A 21,131-nucleotide genomic window follows, 5' to 3' on the forward strand; every position below is an offset into this window, starting at 1 on the left:
TATTGCTCAGGCTGGAGTGCAATGGTGTGGTCTTGGCTCACTGCAACTTCTGCCTCCTGGGTTCAAGCAATTCTACTGCCTCAGCCTCCCCTGTAGCTGGGATTACAAGTGCACATCATCACACCCAGCTGATTTTTTGTATTTTTAGTAGAGATGGGATTTCACTGTGTTAGCCAGGCTGGTCTCAAACTCCTGATCTTAGGTGATCCATCTGCTTTGGCTCTCCAAAGTGCTGGGATTACAGGTGTGAGCCACCGCACCTGGCTGATTTTTTTTTTAATAGACAATTTGGTTGGATTCATTTGGGTTGCAAGTTCTAACCAGCCTTCTCTAAGTGATAATTCAAATGTGTTTCCTTTACAAAACTGTTGTAGTCTTACTCAAATCTGTCCAGCATGTGTGTCAAGTATTGGACTGTCTGGGAATTCCATAGTTGTCTATTCCATAGTTTAGTTCTCAGAGTCTATGGCATGTTATTTTAGGATTAATCCCATGCATGCACAGTTTGGAGGGGTGAGCCTAGGAGTTTAAGAAAAACTTTATGGGGCCACTTTCCTGACCTTCTCTGTCTTTATAATCTCTCTGGTACTTTTTGGTTGCCTAGTCCTACCCTCTTTACACTTCCAGTTGAAGAGCTGGAGCTTTATTTAGTTAGTCTCTGCTGCACACTTCTTGCAGCTGTGCCCATACTGGGGCCAACTAGCAGGAAGACAGAAAAAAATTAAGCAACAAGAATTCTTGCCACTCTTGATGAGAAAGGTTTGCTACCTCAGAGTTTTAGACTTCTGCAGACCACATTGTTGCTGTCACTGCTTCTACCACCATCTTGATTGCTCGGGGGCTAGGTACAGAGGATGCTGAAAAGAAAAAAAATACCTAGGGAATTTTCTTCATTCTAAGTATTAGAAGACTTTGTTCCTGCTCCTCAAGCTAGAACTAGAGGGCTTCTTACGGAGTTCTTTGTCTATCCCTGCCTACTTCCAGATTTCAGCTGCTTTGAGTCTAGGCCAGGGAATACTAAAGGGGGGAAAATGGTAAGCCATCTGGTTGATGTTAATATGAATTCTCATCTTATTCCCCAGTCTGCCTCAACTAGCTGCTTTATGCATTGTCCAGGTTTTTTGGATTCAGTGGAAAAGACAAGGTAGCTTGTGCTTATTCCATCTTACCTGGAATTGGAACTCCTTATATTTTTTGAAATCACCAAAAACATTAAAACATGAAATAACTGTAACTCTAATGTATGGGTTTCCCAATATTCTTTTACTTTATTCTTCACATTTAAGAATACATGCATTAGAACCCACACAAGGGAATGGTCCCATTTCTGGGTACATCTAAATTGTGCAAATTTAGAAAGACATTTTGGGTGCTTGAAGCCATTGAAACTTTTGCTGCCTCAGAGAAGCAGGATAATTAAATTTTTGCCTGTGGAAAAAGTAATTTTACCTGTTTTTATGTTTTTTCTAATTTGTCATAAGATTATAGGCCAAAGATCTAACAGCTATTTTCTAGAACAAGTTTCTTTTTGTTCGTGGTATTTATTTGAAGTATATTAGGTTTTTCTTCTTTTAAATCACTAGTATATTTTGAAAGTACATTGATCTTTTTTTGTAATTTTTTTTCTCCTCTTTTACATTTCTTCTTACCTTTTTGTCCTTTATGTTTTTTACACTGTATTTCTTTAGATGCTTCACCCCTACTTTCCATGCTCCCTACTCCCACCCCACTAAAATGATGGATAGGATTCATGTAGGGGTGCTGTTCTGAGAGAGAACTCTGAGAGAATAATCCCCACCCCCAAAGGCTCTCTGCATCAGTTGTCCCCCTGGCTAATTAGAATTCCAAAGGGCATTAATAACCATTTAAATTAATCCGATTATACCTGCAGTTGCTAAGGTTCAGGCTGTTTAACCCTCTATTAATGAACGCAAATATGAATCAAAACTGGGTAGGAATTTTACACTTTGTTTTTACCCAAAAGAAGAAAACCATTTCACCTGCCCATTGTAGCAGTCTAGGTTACAACAATGCAAGGAAGCCTTGCCATTAATTCAGCCTTCATTCATAGACCAAAATTGCTCCATCTTGTGAAAATGCATTTGCATTGTTTTTAAAAGTCCTTTGGGGGTAGAGCTGTAGAAAACCACCTAACAGCAAATAATCCTTTAGTTAAATGCAAAAGTATTATAAAGAGCTAAAAATGCACTTCCAGCAACTAATGTTGCAATGATAATTTGACAATAGTAGTCTCCCAAGGGGCATTAAACAGGTGGAAGAAGAGCTACAGTTTCACAACTTTAGTTAAAAAGGAGTGGAAATCGAATGACCAAAGAGTCAGAAGAAAGTCTATAGGGTCATGTAGTCCAGATTCTTCATATAGGAATTCTTTCTCCAACACAGTGGACATGGTCACCTAGTTTCTTTGTAAACATCTCAGTTACAGCAAGTATTAATAAGGCAGCCCATCTCATAATCAGATCAGAGAATCCTGATCTGAAATTAATAACTATTATTTTCTTTCATTTTATCTCTTGAGCCATATCAAATTATTGTAGTATAGCTCATTGCCCTCATTCCTATTCCCTGACCTTGGCCATATTTTCTTCTTTAGATCAGATGTGTATTACAGGAGATTTTTGAAATGTAGAACTATATGGGAGAATAAAATGTTCAGTAAACATGGTTGTAAGACAGCACTTTTCATACATGGTTGAAGTTGAAAAATTTTAAAGCAAGAAAAGGGTCAGATGAAATATCTTCCCTGTAATCAGCTATTTCTTGAAGAGTTATTCCTTTTACTGTTAATGTGTGTGTCACTTGTGGAAAAGCCTAGATTCAAGAGCTAAGTAAGAAAAATTGCTTTGAGAAAAAGACATCTACTGGAATCTGTACGGCAGTTCTTCAACAAAGATATCTATTAGTCAATAGATGTCATCCCCAACACCTGTCTAAAATGATTCATGTCTTTTCCTGATTACCACTTACAGATTTTTCCCTTTTTTAAAAAAAACTTTACACAAAATGTAAACTTCATACATTGGGATTATTCCTTAGTCTGGATCTTTTCTTTGAATGAAATAAGCTTTGGGATGCTTATTTAGATGTTCAATGGAACAGTGTGGAGAACAGTAATTGTGTTTGGGCTAAAGAATTAATCCATTTAGTCATGGGAAGCTCTACTTAGCTTTTCCATAGCAGCTGAATTGTGGTGCAACTTTGGGGCTATTTTAGGATTGTAACCTCAAATAGAAATGAAAGTTTATTTTTATTGATGAACATATGCTTTTGAATAATGAGCCATTGACTTGATATCAATGAAAGTGAAATTCTTTTTCAATTCAGTTATTTTATGTTTGAACATGAATTGAAAGCTACATCTTTGTATTGCTGAAATTTAAAAAAAATCAATAACTGACATTTTAACAGAAAAAGTGTTTTAATAAGCAAATGATTACGGTGGCTTCAGAAGGGTTGTAGCTTTAAAAAATTCTTAGGTTATTAGTACACTTTTGTACTGTGTAAATCAGACATTGTAATAAATTTATTTTTATTAACTAAAATTCTCCTACAGTAGAAAATTTTACTGCATTTTGACATCCATCAGGCCAAAGAAAGATGTTCAGAAAGTCTTATTTCTGTCTAAGACCAATGATAATCCCATATTTTATGTAAAGCATTCTTTAAAATTGTTTAAATGATTGCACGAAAGGAAATTTTCCAAGGGATATAAGTTGCCTGCCACTGTACTATGGTCTGCCAGGGTCTACAGCCTGGATAAAAATCTAGTAGCCATTTAAAAAAAAAATTGTGTTTATCATTGCCTGTTTATGTTGTTGAATTTTCTGTTGTTTTATATACAATTTTATATGAGCTACCACCAATTAATGCAGTTTATATGCAGTGTCTATCCTCAGCAAGAAATGAGGTTGTAATCCTGGCCTGCTCTTAGGACAAAAGCTGGGCATATATCTACTAAGTAAAAATTTATCTGCCTTTAGGAATTTCTTTCTCCCTCTTTCCTAGTCAGTGCAAATCCATCAGTCACCTGAAATCTCATCTCTTCCATGAAGCTTGGCCTGTGTGACCCTTGTAACCCAATACCCTCGTCTTCAAAATTATTATTTGAACCCCTAGCCCCTTTCCCTCTTACAGCGTTTTCATTATGATTTTCAGGCTTACACTGAAACCCAGACGTTGCTAATATTCTTTGAACTCCTCTCTGGCACTTAACTTTCCTATCCCACACAATTAAGTACTCTGACTAATCTTATACTTAGGGTGAAGTTTTTATATAAATGTGGATATATTGAAAATAGGCCCTAAAAAATTGGATACCTGCTATGCTATGATAGTGGCCTTTCAGTATATTAAAGAGTAATTCTCTTTTTGAGTTAGTATTTTTAACAGAAAATTAGATAATGGTTAAAACTCAAATTGGAGTACTTGATTCCGCTGTGATTTAAGAGAGAATGCAGAGGTCCTATAAGAGACTTTAGAGTTTACTTATACATAGTAAGTGGTAGGTCAATGTAGAGTTAAGTAGCAACAGCCTTGCAACTCAAGAGCAAGACTCTTAGATGATATAGGTAGAGAGTCAAGCAGGATGAAACAGTGGATTTAGTGTAGGGAATGGAATTATTTGGAGTAATGGTACTGGGAAAACATGTCTGAATAGGTAATAGAGAGTGTGTGGCATTAATACAGACTCTAGAGGCATTTGGAGGATTGGGGTAGGGCTTGATGTTGCACAGATATTGTGCAACCTTAAGCTTAAATGATGTATTGATGATTTTTATGGAGCATTTATTCTTTTTAAAGGGAAGATTTATTTGGGTGGTGTCCTGGTTAACTTCAAGAAGGCTTCTGTGTGAAATTATGCTGGAATTCATTTTAAGGATGTAAATCCCATAAATCCACAGCTTGGGTAACAAATTGAATCTCTAGCAAATAGAATGAATTTAAGAGAAAAATCCTGTTTATAGAAGAATAGCCGATATTATATTACAAACAGTTATTATATATACAAATTCTCTATCCAAAGGATGTCCTTGTATGTTGTTGAAATCATTGTCACTGCCTACTCTGACTTGAGTATAGAAGAACAAGAACTCAGATTTCTTGAATTCTCTCTCTCTCTTTTTTTTTTTTTTTTTGAGATGGGATCTCACTCTGTTGACCAGGCTGGAGTACATTGGCCTGAGCTTGGTTTATTATAACCTCCACATCCCAGGTTCAAGCGATTTTTATGCCTCAGCCTCCCTGGTAGCTAGGATTACAGGTGTGCACCACCACACCTGGTTAGTTTTGTATTTTTAGTGAAGATGGGGTTTCACCATGTTGGCCAGGCTGGTGTCGAACTCCTGACCTCAAGAGATCTGCCCACCTCAGCCTCCCAAAGTGCTGGGATTACAGGCGTGAGCCACTGCGCCCGGCCAGATTTTTTATAACAGCAGATTCCTTGTAAGTGTGTCCCTTTGCACACCTAAATGCCTAAACCATATATTTGATAAATTTATTAAACAAAAATTTGGTATTTAATTTGCCACTCGGAATGTTGCAGAATAAACTACAAAATAAGGTCTTTTTGTTTATTCTCTTCTTATCTCCTTTAGATATATGAAAAATACCACTCATAAGCCATGTTTGTGATGTGATCATGCAAACCAGTCTGTTTTGCCTCTAATGTGGCGGTTTAATGAGGGGGAAGATGACTATCCTGGGGTGAATATGAAATGTGGCATGGAAAAGGAAACAATTGCTTGTGAATCCTGGAGAATCTGGTTAAGGGAGAATTTGAATATGTGGAGGAAAAGGAAAGGCATTGTAAACTAGAAGAATAGATAGGGAGAACAGTTTGAGCAAATTGTTTTGGGAGGCATATTTAATGTAGTAAAGACTTATTATAACTTAATGTGGTAGTGATTTAATATGAATCAGCTGGAAGAGACACTACCTACAAAACTAGTAATTTAGTCTAAAGTTTGAGGAGCAACTTATACTAGGTTGGTAATGGTACTAGTGTAAGTAAATAAAATATTGCCAAAATAATTTTGAAATTAGTCACCAGAACTTAATGACTTGTTAAAAATGTTAATGGAGAGAAGAGAGATTGTAAGTTTGTGTGATTTTAAAAATAATTCAACCACTGATAGCAATAGGGAAGTTGAAAGGAAGGGCCCAGTCCAGTTTAGTTTTAGATGTATAGAGTTTGAATTTTCTATTTTTGATTTTGGTGAAGGAATTATGATGGTACTTCAAAAAATAAGTCTAGAATGTTTGTGTCAAATCCAAATATAGAAATAATATGTAATTTTTTGGACATGGAATGAAAATCCCAGAAATCAAATAATCCACCAGTTTTATGATTTTCGCACAGTCAAACTTCTGCCTTTTGTTTCTCTGGGTTACTCTTTCCAGTACAGAAATAGGCTTGCTATGTATTTTGAATGAACAATGAAAGAGTGAACCGTTCTTCGTCACAAAGCTGTTTATTATAGTGAAACTTTATAGATGCAGTCATTTTGCCATATCTCTGATGGAACTAACAATAATTGTGTCTACTTAATTTTGATAGTAAGTCCTTTGTTACAGGTTTTTCAAATGAACAAATAAAAGTGGATTTTTATGGCAGGTAAAAGAAGAATATTTGAAATGGAAGGAGATGCAAAGAAAAAGACATTGTTTTTAGTGGTGCAGCAATTTTGGGACTACTTACAGTAGAACCTATTCTTTATAGAGAATATTTTGTTTTATTTTTCTATTTTGTTTTTCTTTGCTATCTAGCTTTGTTTCATAGTGACCATTTTTAGCCCTATATAAGTTAATGTAATCAGATTTAGCAGATTATTATTTAAATCTGTGAATTTAAAATTAACTTCTTGCTCCAGTGTTCATTTTTGGATTTCCTGTTTTTTATATAAATATTTGATTAAAAAGCTTTCTGTTTAATAAAATTTAGTGTTATTTTAATGTCATTTGAGGACATTTTAAAAACCCTCACAAAATATCTAGGATATTGTTTTAATCTATAGTCTTCTAAGTAGAAATTTTAAAACTTGGGAGATATATTTTTGTGTGTGAAGGATAAAGCTTGTATTAATGACAACATTAGGTATTGGATGGTATTTTAATAATTATTGAAATGATTAAAATTTATATGTTAAACATTTGAGTGCATGTTGAGTTTATCATTTGAATACCTAGTGCTCTTTTAAATTACTTGTGTGTTATGAAGAAAAAGTCACTATGTTTTATTTTTATAAGTCAGAAAAACAATCCAGAATGATAATCAAAGCCAAGGTAGAGGAACTTGTTAAACACTTTAGAATTAGACTTCCCCCATGCCCCCAACCTCTAGTATGATACTTTGAAGGCAGCTGCTACAGATAAACTCTGGAGCCCCAGATGGTGGTTGCCTAATCCTCATGAGAATTCATGTCCTGGAAGCAGCTCTTATCTCTTCAGACCTGACATTGTCTGTGAGCTTTTGCTAAGGAGGGAATAATATAAACATGCTATGCATGAGTTTCACTTCTTGAATATGTCAAAGACACAGAAAGTTATAACAAAGTATAAGAAATGACTTCACATTTATTGAAAATGTTGTTATATAAAGCACTTGATGCTTGCTTGTGATGAGTGATGGGGTGCAGTCCGAAAAGAAAGGCACAGTGAACCTTTTTTGTGTGTGTGGGGGGAATGAAAATGCCAGTCTCAGTGTTATGATTTCAGAGATGTAGATTTGTCCTTAAGTGTGCAGTACCCAGAAAAATTCAGTTATTTGATCTAATATAAGAATGTAGAACAATCATCCATTTTGTAAATGAATATTCTGGCTTTTATTTTTTATGGAGTAGTTCTCTCTGTTTCAAAAGTCAAAACAGCAATTGCACTATTCTGGATTTGATGTTTTGTTTAGAAAAAGTTCCTGAAATCTGTAAGATCTGGGCAAGTGACAACTATAAATGGTTGTCTATCTGGCCATATGTTATGATGTGAAATTGTGGATACTTTATCTGCCTAAAGCAGTGTCTCATTTAATATATGAGCAAGGATGTTGGCACTGCCATCATGAATAATTGTTGAATCACCCACCACTTGATGTTATGACTCTATAAGGAATAAGGGGGAGTTCCAATCTTATAAAATGATAAAATTTATAATCAAATGGGAAACTGTAGTGTTCCTCTTAAAAAAAAGCCTAAGCCTGCCATTCCAATCTGAGATCTCTTTCCTCTAAATAACCTGTTATCCAGTCACTCTCGCCCTCTTACTTGTCCCAGAATCTGTGGTGCCCTGTTAACGTTTTTGTACCTTTTTTCATTTTATTTTATCATTCTGTAGAGCCCTTCCTCAAAAAAACTTCTATTCATCCTATGAGACCTAGCTAAAATATCACTTGTTCTGTGGAGTCTTTCTCAGACTGAATCATTTTATTTTCTCCCAGAATGCTATAACCAGAGTAATCTTTGTAAACTAAAGATTTGATCATGCCTCAAAAGAAGTTTTAATGGTAATTACATTTTATATCAAACTTAGTGTATCAGCTTAGTGGTCTCTGTCTTCATTTGTACAGCTGATCACATCTTCTCTTTGTCACAGAACAACTTGCTAATATCCCTTCCTCGGAATCCACTTTATGCTCTCTTTTGCCGTGGAGTGCTCCCATGTCTGTCCATTTTAGTCTTCCTCATTTCCAAGATCTAGAGTCTATGAGGAATTAAGATAATACAAAGTGGTAAGTGTTTGGTGACAAAAGAGAAAGAATTCAGTTGGCATACTTATGGAAGGAATATTTTATAATATTGTGTTTGCCTCATCTGTTCAATTGGGAGGTCTTAATGATAGAGCTTGCTCCCTCAAACTTGTATATACCCCGCAGTGTCTACTACAGTATCTTAGGAAAGAGGTGGAGGAGGAGATACATTTGAAAGTTGAGTAAGAGAGAACTGAGTAAAACCTGGGCTTGGTTAGATAGGATAGGTGGTAGAGTGGAGGAGGAGGCAGCAAAGACATGTTCAGTAAGTTTTTTGCATTGAATTAATTGATGATTGACCTTTGGTATGTTTGTCATATTTTCCTTGCTCTTTGAAATTCTTTTGCCCAATGTATATAAAGTAGTCTGAAACAAACTATCTACCACCTGTATCTCTTAATCTACCCACGGAGCTCATTTTCTTTTGCTTCCTTTTTCTGTCACATTTGCCACACCCTCACCACCTGTATTCTCTTCTTTGGGTTCTGTTTGCCTAGCACTTTAAATGACTAATGAAAACATGCTACAGATGATACTATTTTTCATCATGTTATCTCGCCACTTTGTTTTCTTGTTTAAAAGAACAAACAGCAAAAGAAAAAGACACAAACTGCTAGTTTGTAGCCTAGCTTGCTCTGATTTCTGGAATTCTTGTCTTTGCTCTTCTGTCATTCTTGGTTTCTAATGTTTCTTTTATTTCTTTCTCTTCTCTTTTCATTCCTTTTTTTTTTTTTGAGACGGAGTTTCACTCTTGTTGCCTAGGCTGGAGTGCAATGTCGCGATCTTGGCTCACTCTAACCTCCGCTTCCTGGGTTCGGACGATTCTTCTGCCTCAGCCTCCCAAGTAGCTGGGATTACAGGCGCCTGCCACCATGCCCATATAATTTTTTGTATTTTTTTTTTTGAGACGGAGTTTCGCTCTTGTTACCCAGGCTGGAGTGCAATGGCGATCTCGGCTCACCGCAACTTCCGCCTACTGGGTTCAGGCAATTCTCCTGCCTCAGCCTCCCGAGTAGCTGGGATTACAGGCACGCGCCACCATGCCCAGCTAATTTTTTGTATCTTTTGTAGAGACGGGGTTTCACCATGTTGACCAGGATGGTCTTGATCTGTTGACCTCATGATCCACCCGCCTCGGCCTCCCAAAGTACTGGGATTACAGGCTTGAGCCACCGCGCCCGGCCAATTTTTTGTATTTTTAGTACAGATGGGGTTTCACCATGTTGGTCAGGTTGGTCTTGAACTCCTGACCTCAGGCAATTCGTCTGCCTTGGCCTCCCAAAGTGCTCGGATTACAGGCGTGAGTCACTGTGCTGAGCCCTACTGTTTCTTTTTCTTAACTCACTGTGCTCCCATTTCTGCCTTCCCATTTGTGCCCCACCATTATTATAAATGCTTTATATTCTCTCTCTTGATTGGGTTACACATTCTTTTATTCTTACTTCCTATTCTTAATCCTTTGTGTTTTTTCTGTCATTTTGTTTTTCTAATTTCCTCTCTGTTATATTTTTCTGCTTTCTTCTCCATATTCACTTCCTTTAATTATCTTTCAGCTCTCTTCCTTTTTTCATTCTTCACTGTGTATCATTAAAAAAGTAAAAACAAATGCAAAAATGAAAGATAAAACTCCTGGCTGTATTCAGGCCTCATTTTTGTATTAAGACTTTTGCATTAAGTCTTCATCACATTTTGTGTGAATTAATCTTAGTAAGATTGTGAATATAAATTTTACTTTTAAGTGTGAGGGAAGGACAGTAGAGGAGAGCACTAATGGGTAGAAGCTCTCATGTGCAGCAGGGGCTATGGGAGACAAGGGTATCATTGCATTCTCTTGTAACTTTTGTTTTGAAGTCATGAATTTTTTAAATGAAGAGGCTATTAGTGAGAATCTAGTTTAATTTCTTTATTTTATAGGTCAAAAAATGATCCATGGAGATTTACTTGTTCAGGTCTTAACAGCTTGTTAGTGATTTGAAAAGGCCAGTTCTATCCATTGTCTTTTTAACACCATATTGTTTTTGTATCAAAGAGAGAAAGAAACAAAAAGTAGTATGTATCTGTGCCCTTCCACCTTCTCCTTCTTTTCTTCTTTTATTGTCAGTATAATATTCTAGTTTTCTATATCTGGAGAACAGATCCTCCTTATACAGCTAATGAGCTGTTTTATTGCAAATATTAGAAAACAAAAACATTAGAGCTTTCTTAAGGAGAAGGGTAACGATATATTTATTTAAAAGGCTTTTTGTGCTGTTTTATTTATATTCATCAAAAATACAAGATAACTTTTTGTCTAGAAAATCTGAATGGGTGGGAAGGAAGCAAAATCTGACTGGAGAATCCAGTTGTCCAGAGTTACTTTAAGAAGTGAATGTGTTTAAATCAGCAGGGCCCAATGACATGCATCATAGGACATTTAAAGATGTGGCAGATATCATTGCAGAGGCACTAGCAAATTACCATGCACAGGATGTGAAAAGGGCAGAGTAATGGTAGGGCTTCTAAGCCACCACTTTTGTTAATCTAGTGCTCTTTACCACCTCCCCCCAAAGCTATAGAAACAAAGAAGCTATACAAAACTCACACTGTCTGCATTGCACTAGCTTTTGAAAACACCATTTACCCAGCTATACCCTATTTTCCCAACTTAAACATCCTAAATATAAATCCAATGTAGGTTTTAAGAGCTTGTATAATGTCTGTGGAAAATAGAGAATAGAAACAGGGCTTCTATTCACAAGTGTTTCTTGAATCCCAGTTTTTAGAGTACATTTAGCATACTGCCGCATTTGATCATCTAAGCAACTCAGAATGTCTCTGATATAATGCATAAAGATAAAGATAGCACAGCATGCAATACAAAATTTACATTATTTGTATTCATTTTGTATTATTAATCCAAACCTTTTTATTTGCCTGTTTCTATTATGTACCTTGTCTGCTTCCACAAAAAGATTTGAGATATATTGGGATAACATGCATGTACAACAGGACAGCTGAAGATAAAGTCAAAGAGTAAACAATCAAGTAAAGTTACCTCCCTAGGAACCTAAAGTGCAATGATTATTGCACTTAGATATTAAATTTAACTCTTATCTTTGGCAGTTAAAGCAAGGGGAAATCTAATGAGTTGTTTTAATTGTTTAATTATTTAAAGAGAAGCACATTACTTTTTAACCTTAAGTCATGGTTATTTAAATATACATTGTATTATGTCTGTAAAATTTGTTGTTTGTTTTTAGAGGAGGGGTCTTGCTCTGTTGCTCAGGTTGGAGCACAATGGCACGATCACAGCTTACCATAACTTCCACCTCATGGGCTCAAGTCATCCTCCTGCCTCAGTCTCCCAGTAGATAAGGCTAAGTTGTGAGCCACCATGCCCAGCTAATATTTAAATTTTTTGTAGAGATGGGGTTTCACTATGTTGCCCAGGCTGATCTTGAACTCCTGGACTCAAGTGATCCTCCTGCTTTGGCCTTCCACAGTGCTGGGATTACAGACGTGAGCCCATCACGTCTGGCCCTTACAACTACTTTAGAGTAGGGGCCATATGGATCCATGTTTGTCTCCATCACACTTTTTAGCACAAGTGAACAAATGGTTGAGTTTTCTTTTGAGGAAAGTAACTTCTTTTGGCACTGGAATCTCATAGAAAATTTGGCTTCCGGAATCTTATGAGCAAAATGCTGAGTAATGTAAGTTATCAGTAATTCTTTTAGCCAATGTTTTATAAAGGAAACAAAACAGTTCTTTGTATAGCCCTTGCTTTTGTTAAACCCACAGAAACTGCAGGGGGCAACTAGGCAATATAGGGTGGTATCTTGAACAAATCATGAGATTTTGAGTCAAATGGACCCAGGTCTAGTCCCATACCTGCTTGGGTTTCTGTGACATTGGACAAGCTATATAACCCTGCTGAATTTTACAGATCTCCTCATTTGTAAAATAGAGCTAATAATAATTTTTTCAAAGGCATTTTGGTTTGTTTAAATGAAGTAATCCAGGTGCTCACTAATTTCTTTTGAGAGAATTTATTTTTCTTTTTAAATTTATTTTTATTTTTTTACTTTAAGTACCAGGATGTATGTACAGGATGTGCAGGTTTGTTACATAGGTATATGTGCGCCATGGTGGTTTCCTGCACCCACCAACCCATCACCTAGGTTTTAAGCCCCACATGCATTAGCTATTTGTCCTGATGTTCTCCTTCCCCTTGACCCCCCACTAACAGGCCCCAGTGTGTGTGGTGTTCCCCTCCCTGTGTCCATGTGTTCTCATTGTTCAACTCCCACTTACAAGTGAGAACATGTGGTGTTTGGTTTTCGATGCTCTTGTGTTAGTTTCCTGAAGATGATGGCTTCCAGCTTGATCCATGTCCCTGCAGAGGAAATAATCTCATTCCGTTTTGTGGCTGCATAGTATTCCATGGTGTATATGTACCACATTTTCTTTATCCAGTCTATCATTAATGGACATTTGGGTTGGTTCCATGTCTTTGCTATTGTGAATAGTGCCGCAGTAAACATACGTGTGCATGTATGTTTATAATAGAATGATTTACATTCCTTTGGATATATATTCAGTAATGGAATTGCCGAGTCAGATGGTATTTCTGGTTCTAGATATTTGAGTAATTGCCATACTGCGTTCCACAATGGTTGAACTAATTTATACTCCCACTAGCAATATAAAAGCATTCCTATTTCTTCCCAGCTTTGCCAACATTTGTTGTTTCTTGACTTTTTAATAATCACCATTCTGACTAGGGTGAGATGGTACTCCATTGTGATTTTGATTTGCATTTCTCTAATGATCGGTGATGTTGAGCTTATTTTCATGTTTGTTGGACACATAAATGTCTTCCTTTGAGAAGTGTCTGTTCATATACTTTGCACACTTTTTGATACGGTTGTTTGTTTTTTTCTTGTAAATTTGTTTAAGTTACTTGTAAATTCTGGATATTAGAACTTTAGATTGCAAAAGCTTTATCCATTCTGTAGGTTGCCTCTTCACTCTGATGATAGTTTCTTTTGCTGTGCAGAAGCTCTTTAATTTAATTAGTTGCCATTTGTCAATTCTAGCTTTTGTTGCACTTGCTTTTGGTGATTTCATCATTAAATCTTTGCCCATCCCTATGTCTCGAATGGTATCACCTAGGTTTTCTTCGAGGGTTTTTATGGTTTGGGGTTTTACGTTTAAGTCTTTAATCCATCTTGAGTTAATTTTTGTATAAGGTGTAAAGAAGGGGTCTAATTTCAGTTTTTTGCACATTGCTAGCCAGTTTTCCCAGCACCATTTATTAAATAGAGAATCCTTTCCCTATTGTTTGTTTTTGTCAGATGTGTCAAAGATCAGATGGTTTTAGATGTGTGGTCTTATTCTGAGGTCACTATTCTGTTCCACTGATCTATATGTCTGTTTTGATACCAGTACCATGCTGTTTTGGTTACTGTAGCCTTGTAGTATAGTTTGAAGTTAGGCAGCATGATGTCTCCAGCTTTATTCTTTTTGCCTAGATTGTCTTGGTTATGTGGGCTCTTTTATTGTTCCATGTGAATTTTAAAGTAGTTTTTTTCTAAGAGGAAACAATTTTCTGAACTGAGCATTGGCTTTTCAGTTAGACTGACTTTGGATTTTGTTGTTTGACCATGAGCAAACATTTTAACATATTTGCTATGGTTTGAATGTGTCCTCTAAAGGTCATGTGTTAGAAATTTGATCCCCAATATGGAGGTGTTGGGAGGTGGGACCTTTAAGATATGTTTAGGTCATGAGAGCTCTGCCCTCATGAATGGATTAATGTAGTTATTGTGGGAGTGGGTTCGTGGTAACAGGATAAGTTTAGTCCCATTGTCTGTGTGCTTTAGCACCTGCACAGTATACATGTTAATTCTCTTGGCAAGAATCTTGCCCTTAACTTGTTTGTTTACAATACCAACAGCATGTAGGATAACATTGTAGACTCTTTCAGGTTTGCCATGGTAACATTTGTGAGGCATTCCTTTTTGAACAGTTCCCATTCCCTTTATGTCTACAATATCATGTTTCTTGTAGCTTCCTACATATGTGGCCAAAAAAACAACTCTTTTCTAAAAGGCCTGGGAAACTATCAGGTGCCTCTCTTACTAGATGACTGTTCGAGCTGAAAGACGACTAGTATACTTTAATACACTTTAAAGTGACTGCACAGTATTTCACAGCTGTGTATTTCACAGGTGTGTCATGGTTTATGTCATCTTTGCTCTGTTGATGGGTACTCTGTAAGCTCTACATTTTTATTTGGAGAGGAAAGTTGAAATCATGCATTTGTACAATTGTTGGTTTGTTGGAGTTTTTTTTTTTCTTTCCGTTTTGTCAGTCCCTAATTTGAAGCCCTATTCTTAGGATTATTAGGATATTTTGGTGAATTGTCCCCCTTTTCATTATTAAATGTCTCTCTTTATTTCTGACAATGTCCTTTGTTCTAGAATCTGCTTTTTCTGATATTAATATAGGCAGCCACTCTTGCTATCTTTTCTGCCATTTTTAAGTCCTTTTATTTTTTTAACAGATATGTGTCTAAAAACTGGGTTTTGTGTAGAAAGCATGGAGGGAGGGTTCTTTCCCTGATTTCACGTAGTTCCTTCCATCCCCACACAAGAGAGTAGTCCTTAGCCAGAAACTTGATGAAACCCATCTTCAGCTTCCTCCCCCCAACCCTTCATCTCCCCTCTTTTCCCCCTGCTTCCCCTCCCTCTCCTCCTCTTCTCTTTCTCCCCTCCCCTCCTCCTCTCCCCTGCTCCCCCTCCTTTCCTCCTTCTCCTTTGTTCCTCCCCCTTTCCTCCTTCTCCTTTGTTCCTCCCCCTTTCCTCCTTCTCCTTTCCCTCTTCGTTTTGGCAGAATCTCCCTCTGTTGCCCAGCCTGGAGTGTAGCGGCATGATCTTGGCTCAGTGCAACCTGCTGGACTCAAGCAATCCTCCCACCTCAGCCTCCCGAGTAGTGGGGACTACAAGTACAGACCACCATATCCAGCTAAGTTTTGCATCTTTTGTAGAGCTGGGTTTTGCCCATGTTGCCCGGGCTGGTCTTGAGCTCCTGTGCTCGAGAGATCCACTTGTCTAAGCTTCCTAAAGTTCGCTGTTACAGGTGTGAGCCTCCAAGTTGGGCCTCACTTTCTCGGTGGCCAGTTTCTCTGGTACTTTTCCCTGGAAACTCCAGCCACTTTGACCTGTGTACATTCTGTGATCTGTCCTTGACACTCGATTAGATAGATGGGGTCTGGTTTGACTACCTGCTCCTTTACAGGGTGGCTAGGAAACCTTCTCAATGTGATATACTTGGACTATTATAAGATTCAACTTATCTATTTCCTTTCTTTCCAGGATCACTATTTTGCCATGTCTGATCTGTGTCTAATAGTGTTTCAAGCCGAGGCAGGGGGATCTCTTGAGGTTAGGAGTTTGATACCAGACTGGGCAACATAGTAGACTCTGGCTCTCCACAAATTAAAAAAAAAAAATAGTTGGTCATGGTGGTATGTGACCGTAGTTCCAGCTACTGGAGATACTGAGGGGGTTGGATCACTTGAGCCCAGGAGTTTGAGGCTACAGTGAGCTATGATCTTACCACTGTACTTGAGCCTGGGCGACAAAGCCAGATTCTATCTGTGAATGAATGAATGAATGAATACAGTTGTGTTTCCTTATTGCTTAGAGTTGAAGTGTATGTGACCCTTGTTATTCCATCATAACTGGAAGTGTAATTTTGCTTTCATTCTTAAATGATATATTTGGAGCATATAATCTCATTGAAAGCTTCTTTTTTTTTTTTTAGCACTTGCAATGTGTATTTCTGCTGTGTTCTGGCATTTAATATGTTTTATGATATCAGTAGGAATTTATTTTGTTTTCTGTATGTTAATGTATAATTTTTCTCTGCCTTCTTTCAAGATTATTTCTGTATTTCAACTTTCTAGTAGTTTGACAGTGATGTGCCTAGGTGTATATTTTTTGTATTTATCCTGGTTGGAGGTCAAATTTTTATTCATTATTTCTCCAAACTTTTTTTTTTGCCTTGTGTTCGAGACTAAAACTTTTTTCTTCATTTTTTGCTCCCATTCTTGTATTCCCATAATACATGTGGTAATCTGTTGCTGTGTTCTGCAGTTTATGATGCTCTGTTTAAAAAAAAATAGATTTTCTGTTTGTCAGATTGGATAATTTCTACCGATCTATGTTCATGCCTACTAACTTTTCCTTCTGTCGTATCCAATCTGCTATTTAGCCCATTCGGTGATATTCAAAAATATTTCAGGCTGGGTGTGGTGGCTCAAGCCTGTAATCCCAGCACTTTGCGGGGCCAAGGTGAGCAGGTCACAAGGTCAAGAGTGTGACACCAGCCTGGCCATCATGGTGAAATGCCATCTCTATTAAAAATACAGAAATTAGCTGGGCATGGTGGCGGGAACCTGTAATCCCAGCTACTCAGTAGGCTGAGGCAGGAGAATCATTTGAGCCTAGGAGGCAGAATATGCAGTAGGCCAAGATCATGCCATTGCACTCCATCCTTGTTTTGTTTGTTTTGAGGTTTTGTTTTTGTTTTTTAATAATATAAGCTGTATATGCAGCCAAGAAAGATTACATTATACATATTATTTTTCTTCCATCTTTATCATCAAACACTGAGTTCTCTAATGATGCTTTGCTTCACACTAGAGATTTTTTTAAATTTATAATGCAGATAAGAAGTATAATTTGTAATGACAGTTCTCATTTCTGGATACTTTTAAAGCTTCAGTTTTCATGTCTTAGTAATAGGATGTTAATGATGTGATATTGTGTTATATTTAACATTTTTCACTGTAGAATGTTAATATGGAAATGTTGCTTAGCAGTCTGTAAAGGACTTTTGCTAGTGTAAAACATTCAATCATTTTACTTAGAAAACCTGTGACTAAATCACTGGAGATGATTTTGCCCCCCAGGGTCATTTTGGTAATGTCTGGAGACATTACCAAATGTTTGGTGGCAGTTGGGGAGGTGGGGAAGGCACTAGTGGCATTCAGTGGGTCAAGGTCAGAGTTGTCGCTAAACATCTTGTTGCTAAATAAATAACTTTCTGGCCCAAAATGTCAGCAATACAAAGACTGAGAAACCCTGAACCAATCTTTTACGTTACCTAAAAAAATACTTTACTTAGAAATATTTTAATTTTTTTGTACAGACATACTGATTGAGTCAGCCATCATCCTAATGTTCCTTAAAAAGATTTTGTGGAGCTACAAAATAAAGACTTTTTCTACTTTAGAAAAGAGCAGATCTTTAAAAAAATTTCTTTCTTTTTTTTTTTGCTTTCTCTCTCTCTTTTCTCTCTCTTTCTTTCTTTCTCTCTCTCTTTCTCTTTCTCTCTCTCTCTCTCTCTCTCTCTCTTTCTCCCTCCCCTCCCCTCCTTTTTTCTTTTCTTTTTTTTTTTCTTTGTCTATCGGAATCATTGGGATGAACTGAAAATTAGATCTGAGTAAACAATTCTGGCAGCAGTGGAACTCTAAGCTTCTGATACCAGCTTAAGGTAGCCCAGCCTTACTTCAGAGTCCCCATCTAACAGATCGATCATCTTGTTCGATGAATTGCTTCCCCCTCAGGATTAATTAAGAAAATGTTAATACTTTTCTTCTTCTCCTTGCTTCCTTGATCCATAAACACAGTGTTAACAGCTTTTCTACCTGTGCATCAACAATATCAGTGTAGATGCCTTCTGAATCCTTCTACGCTATTCTCCATGCTCATCCAAAGAACACATAAACAGTAGTTTTGGGGGCATTGTTTTTCACAGAATTCTCTGAGACATACTTTCTTCACTTTTGCTGTATAACTTTACCTGGCTAATTGATAGAGGGCTTGACTTTTTAATAGCTGTAATTATAGTCTATAGAATAGACAGAGTGGATGTTTTGGAATTCACTGAACTGTTGGCTTAGATATTCAGCCATTTTCTGTTATTTAAAACCACTTTAAACAATATTGCAAATACGTATATACTTTTCTGCTGAATTTTTATCTACCAATAAAATTGGTTTAGTAATGTTTAGTACCAAGAAGGATTAATAAGGATAACCACAAATTATTTATTTGAGCAATTTTTTCTGGAATTTGTATTTGACCAACAGGTCCTTTCTCCACACAGCTTTGAAGATAATGTAATTAGTGTTCAACCTAACCTTGACAGTGTTTTTTTTCTTGTTTAAAAGAGGCAAGCAAATGTTTTTAGCTAAAATGACAATATAACAGAAAACCTGCAGTTCCACAGGATGTAAAAAGAAAGACTTAGAAATTATATTGGTATCTATGTTATTTTAAGAAATATTAGTTAAAATTTCAAAAGCAGATCATTTTAGGCAGCAGCAAAACAATCGTTAATTGCTTTATTGATGTAAGGATCCTAATGCTGTATGAAAACTTAACAAAGTGTCAAATTCAGAATGTACCTTTTACTGTTGGTAATGTCTGTTTATCTGATGATTCATACTGAGCAAATGAATAAATACTGAGTAAATATTTTAGATTCATTGATCTGCAAGGCAGATGGTATAAGAATGGCTTGGATACATGGATTCTATCCTAGTTGTGCTGTTGTTGACGCATACAAATATGCCAAATTTTCACCTCCTGAGAGCTCTTTTCTTTTCCTTCTTGTAAAATTGATCACTTCTAAAGTTTTTTTGGTTATAAAAAGTTTTGATTTATTTTCTTGCACATTGTTTTAAAGAAATAGATGATGAAATCATATACTTACTTAATAACATTGTCTGCAGATTTCCATTTCCCTGACTCAGTGTGGAGTAAATCAACAACATTGAAAAGCTAATTGGGAATTGGAGAGGATATATAGCTTTTCATAAGTTTTTAGGTCCTTAACCAATATTTGGTATGAGATTTGCTCAGTTATGTGTGTGTGTGTGTGTGTGTGTGTGTGTGTGTGTGTATGTGTGTGAATTCATCAGACAAGACAATTATTTCCTATTTTAGATAGTTTACAAAGAGTCACTTATTCCTCTGATTGTTCCCCAAAAGACATCTGAAACCTTAATCTGCATATCTATGTGGCAAAGCTTTAAACTTAAATTATCCAGTAGTTTAACATAAAATCATACTGAAACACTTATCAGCACATTTGAGTATACTATATAAATTCAGAATATGAATTACTAGTACTGAGCCATGCTGTGTTAAGTTTTTGTTGTTGGATTATTCTTATGTTAAGGAAACATTATCCTAGATGCTATTTTTCTAGATAAATAGAAAGGGAAATAGTGGATGTTTTTATTATGTTGAATGAATCTGTGCCTTGAAGCTATTATTCTTAAGAAACATTTTTATGACAGTTTAGCTTTTTCAGCTGCTTTCATTATGTTGTGTCTTTTAGAAGTCTATAAAGGGTATTTTTAATATCTTAACTAACAGTATAATTTTTGAGCTATGTTTCTGTCACGTATTGTTTCTCATCACTATATGGCTAGAGTTAGTTATATGGTAACAATACCTCTGTGCTCCCTTACCACAAAATTCTTATTTTAATTCTTATTAGTTGAATTATTTATTACATTAATTTAATTCTTATTTTATTGTTTTCTTTGATGTTATTTTATGAAGCAGAGTTTATTTTCATAATTGTGTCTTATAATTCTTTACAATGATTGTTGAAGGAGTATGTTTAGTGAAAACAAAGGCGGAAAAGATATTATTCTTCCCCACCATTAGTAATAATGAAGTTGAATTTTAAGTCGTATACTTTTTTTGTTATTTGGGTATTGAATATCAGTTTTTATGAAATGAATATTGCAACCTAGACAGTTGAAGGAAGAACTATTTCTTATGTAATCTTATCAATAAGGGTGTAGGAAAATAAAAACTTTATTTTATAGATTAAAGCTCACCCTATGTTACATTAAATTTTAATAGCATTGATTTTCTGCTTGCTTTATGAAACCTTTTATTACAAACAGTTATGAATATGAACATCTCATTTGACTACTGATGAACAGAGGGAAAAAATCTAAATTAAAACTTTAAATACCACTATTTAATTACCCAAATGGCTTTGACTGTGTTAAAGAGTGCCTGGGATTATTCTGTTTTTCAATTTGTTTTAATGCTTCCTTGGTAAAAGCTGATGGATTCCCAGGCCCATTGCTGTCACTGATGAACTATATAAAGATAAATGACATTATGGTAAATTCCACTTAATGACACATTTTTAATTTTCAGAACACAGACATTTTCAGGCTAGTGAATGAAGGCTAATTACCTCAAGATCAGAACAAAATAACTCCTCATTTCGAAAGATAATAGAAAAGAAATGTTGCAGATTAATGATGCTATTTATCTTTAAAGGAAAAAAA

General features: G+C 36.1%; 1 protein-coding gene and 1 long non-coding RNA gene across 26 annotated transcripts in view; one reads left to right on the plus strand and one right to left on the minus strand.

The window, feature by feature from the left end:
• The window catches only part of ZCCHC7 (zinc finger CCHC-type containing 7), a 264,591-nt gene that overhangs the window by 109,196 nt on the left and 134,264 nt on the right, over nt 1-21,131 (plus strand). The gene's annotated exons all lie outside the window — the stretch shown is intronic.
• LOC118143050 (uncharacterized) overlaps nt 8,486-21,131 on the minus strand; it is a 50,098-nt gene continuing 37,452 nt past the window's right edge. For all 5 annotated transcript variants that reach the window (XR_013535429.1, XR_013535433.1, XR_004727129.3 and 2 more), the window contains one exon: nt 8,486-8,712. This is a non-coding gene — a long non-coding RNA (uncharacterized LOC118143050). The remainder of the gene's footprint in view (nt 8,713-21,131) is intronic.

Source organism: Callithrix jacchus, chromosome 1 (genome assembly GCF_049354715.1).
Source record: "Callithrix jacchus isolate 240 chromosome 1, calJac240_pri, whole genome shotgun sequence".
Lineage (NCBI taxonomy): Eukaryota > Metazoa > Chordata > Mammalia > Primates > Cebidae > Callithrix > Callithrix jacchus.